Source organism: Strix aluco, chromosome 34, assembly GCF_031877795.1.
Source record: "Strix aluco isolate bStrAlu1 chromosome 34, bStrAlu1.hap1, whole genome shotgun sequence".
Classification (NCBI taxonomy): Eukaryota; Metazoa; Chordata; class Aves; order Strigiformes; family Strigidae; genus Strix; species Strix aluco.
The window spans coordinates 2,412,696-2,416,765 of NC_133964.1; positions in this window are offsets into that span (position 1 = coordinate 2,412,696).

Consider the following 4,070-nt stretch of genomic DNA (forward strand, 5'->3'; position numbering starts at 1 on the left):
AGGTGCTATCAGGGAATTCTCTGCCTGCCTTTCCCCAGTGCTCTGCAAGCTCTCCAGGACAACATAAAATCTGGGGCTCTGTGCTTTCTTTCCTTCTGAACAAGTGTTACTGTTTTCTGCACAAAAGCGATTCTGCGAAGCAATGTGAACACTTCTGCTTCCCAGGCACAGAGAAGGTGCTAGCAAGGAATTCTCTGCCTGCCTTTCCCCAGTGCTCTGCAAGCTCTCGAGGACAACATAGAATCTGGGGCTCTGTGCTTTCTTTCGTTCTGAACAAGTGTTAGTGTTTTCTGCACAAAAGCGATTCTGCGAAGCAATGTGAACACTTCTGCTTCCCAGGCACAGAGAAGGTGCTAGCAGGGAATTCTCTGCCTGCCTTTCCCCAGTGCTCTGCAAGCTCTCCAGGACAACATAAAATCTGGGGCTCTGTGCTTTCTTTCCTTCTGAACAAGTGTTAGTGTTTTCTGCACAAAAGCGATTCTGCGAAGCAATGTGAACACTTCTGCTTCCCAGGCACAGAGAAGGTGCTAGCAAGGAATTCTCTGCCTGCCTTTCCCCAGTGCTCTGCAAGCTCTCCAGGCCAACATAAAATCTGGGGCTCTGTGCTTTCTTTCGTTCTGAACAAGTGTTACTGTATTCTGCACAAAAGCGATTCTGCGAAGCAATGTGAACACTTCTGCTTCCCAGGCACAGAGAAGGTGCTAGCAAGGAATTCTCTGCCTGCCTTTCCCCAGTGCTCTGCAAGCTCTCCAGGACAACATAAAATCTGGGGCTCTGTGCTTTCTTTCGTTCTGAACAAGTGTTACTGTTTTCTGCACAAAAGCGATTCTGCGAAGCAATGTGAACAGGCACAGAGAAGGTGCTATCAGGGAATTCTCTGCCTGCCTTTCCCCAGTGCTCTGCAAGCTCTCCAGGACAACATAAAATCTGGGGCTCTGTGCTTTCTTTCCTTCTGAACAAGTGTTACTGTTTTCTGCACAAAAGCGATTCTGCGAAGCAATGTGAACAGGCACAGAGAAGGTGCTAGCAGGGAATTCTCTGCCTGCCTTTCCCCAGTGCTCTGCAAGTTCTCCAGGACAACATAGAATCTGGGGCTCTGTGCTTTCTTTCGTTCTGAACAAGTGTTACTGTTTTCTGCACAAAAGCGATTCTGCGAAGCAATGTGAACAGGCACAGAGAAGGTGCTAGCAGGGAATTCTCTGCCTGCCTTTCCCCAGTGCTCTGCAAGCTCTCCAGGACAACATAAAATCTGGGGCTCTGTGCTTTCTTTCGTTCTGAACAAGTGTTACTGTTTTCTGCACAAAAGCGATTCTGCGAAGCAATGTGAACAGGCACAGAGAAGGTGCTATCAGGGAATTCTCTGCCTGTCTTTCCCCAGTGCTCTGCAAGCTCTCGAGGACAACATAGAATCTGGGGCTCTGTGCTTTCTTTCGTTCTGAACAAGTGTTAGTGTTTTCTGCACAAAAGCGATTCTGCGAAACAATGTGAACACTTCTGCTTCCCAGGCACAGAGAAGGTGCTATCAGGGAATTCTCTGCCTGCCTTTCCCCAGTGCTCTGCAAGCTCTCCAGGACAACATAAAATCTGGGGCTCTGTGCTTTCTTTCCTTCTGAACAAGTGTTACTGTTTTCTGCACAAAAGCGATTCTGCGAAGCAATGTGAACACTTCTGCTTCCCAGGCACAGAGAAGGTGCTAGCAGGGAATTCTCTGCCTGCCTTTCCCCAGTGCTCTGCAAGCTCTCCAGGACAACATAAAATCTGGGGCTCTGTGCTTTCTTTCGTTCTGAACAAGTGTTACTGTTTTCTGCACAAAAGCGATTCTGCGAAGCAATGTGAACAGGCACAGAGAAGGTGCTATCAGGGAATTCTCTGCCTGCTTTTCCATAGTGCTCTGCAAGCTCTCCAGGACAACATAAAATCTGGGGCTCTGTGCTTTCTTTCCTTCTGAACAAGTGTTACTGTTTTCTGCACAAAAGCGATTCTGCGAAGCAATGTGAACACTTCTGCTTCCCAGGCACAGAGAAGGTGCTAGCAGGGAATTCTCTGCCTGCCTTTCCCCAGTGCTCTGCAAGCTCTCCAGGACAACATAGAATCTGGGGCTCTGTGCTTTCTTTCCTTCTGAACAAGTGTTACTGTTTTCTGCACAAAAGCGATTCTGCGAAGCAATGTGAACAGGCACAGAGAAGGTGCTAGCAGGGAATTCTCTGCCTGCCTTTCCCCAGTGCTCTGCAAGCTCTCCAGGACAACATAAAATCTGGGGCTCTGTGCTTTCTTTCCTTCTGAACAAGTGTTAGTGTTTTCTGCACAAAAGCGATTCTGCGAAGCAATGAGAACACTTCTGCTTCCCAGGCACAGAGAAGGTGCTATCAGGGAATTCTCTGCCTGCCTTTCCCCAGTGCTCTGCAAGCTCTCCAGGACAACATAAAATCTGGGGCTCTGTGCTTTCTTTCCTTCTGAACAAGTGTTACTGTTTTCTGCACAAAAGCGATTCTGCGAAGCAATGTGAACAGGCACAGAGAAGGTGCTATCAGGGAATTCTCTGCCTGCCTTTCCCCAGTGCTCTGCAAGCTCTCCAGGACAACATAAAATCTGGGGCTCTGTGCTTTCTTTCCTTCTGAACAAGTGTTACTGTTTTCTGCACAAAAGCGATTCTGCGAAGCAATGTGAACAGGCACAGAGAAGGTGCTAGCAGGGAATTCTCTGCCTGCCTTTCCCCAGTGCTCTGCAAGCTCTCCAGGACAACATAAAATCTGGGGCTCTGTGCTTTCTTTCGTTCTGAACAAGTGTTACTGTTTTCTGCACAAAAGCGATTCTGCGAAGCAATGTGAACAGGCACAGAGAAGGTGCTAGCAGGGAATTCTCTGCCTGCCTTTCCCCAGTGCTCTGCAAGCTCTCCAGGACAACATAAAATCTGGGGCTCTGTGCTTTCTTTCCTTCTGAACAAGTGTTAGTGTTTTCTGCACAAAAGCGATTCTGCGAAGCAATGTGAACACTTCTGCTTCCCAGGCACAGAGAAGGTGCTATCAGGGAATTCTCTGCCTGCCTTTCCCCAGTGCTCTGCAAGCTCTCCAGGACAACATAAAATCTGGGGCTCTGTGCTTTCTTTCCTTCTGAACAAGTGTTACTGTTTTCTGCACAAAAGCGATTCTGCGAAGCAATGTGAACAGGCACAGAGAAGGTGCTATCAGGGAATTCTCTGCCTGCCTTTCCCCAGTGCTCTGCAAGCTCTCCAGGACAACATAAAATCTGGGGCTCTGTGCTTTCTTTCCTTCTGAACAAGTGTTACTGTTTTCTGCACAAAAGCGATTCTGCGAAGCAATGTGAACAGGCACAGAGAAGGTGCTAGCAGGGAATTCTCTGCCTGCCTTTCCCCAGTGCTCTGCAAGCTCTCCAGGACAACATAAAATCTGGGGCTCTGTGCTTTCTTTCGTTCTGAACAAGTGTTACTGTTTTCTGCACAAAAGCGATTCTGCGAAGCAATGTGAACAGGCACAGAGAAGGTGCTATCAGGGAATTCTCTGCCTGCTTTTCCCCAGTGCTCTGCAAGCTCTCCAGGACAACATAAAATCTGGGGCTCTGTGCTTTCTTTCGTTCTGAACAAGTGTTACTGTTTTCTGCACAAAAGCGATTCTGCGAAGCAATGTGAACAGGCACAGAGAAGGTGCTATCAGGGAATTCTCTGCCTGCTTTTCCCCAGTGCTCTGCAAGCTCTCCAGGACAACATAAAATCTGGGGCTCTGTGCTTTCTTTCCTTCTGAACAAGTGTTACTGTTTTCTGCACAAAAGCGATTCTGCGAAGCAATGTGAACACTTCTGCTTCCCAGGCACAGAGAAGGTGCTAGCAGGGAATTCTCTGCCTGCCTTTCCCCAGTGCTCTGCAAGCTCTACAGGACAACATAGAATCTGGGGCTCTGTGCTTTCTTTCCTTCTGAACAAGTGTTACTGTTTTCTGCACAAAAGCGATTCTGCGAAGCAATGTGAACAGGCACAGAGAAGGTGCTAGCAGGGAATTCTCTGCCTGCCTTTCCCCAGTGCTCTGCAAGCTCTCCAGGACAACATAAAATCTGGGG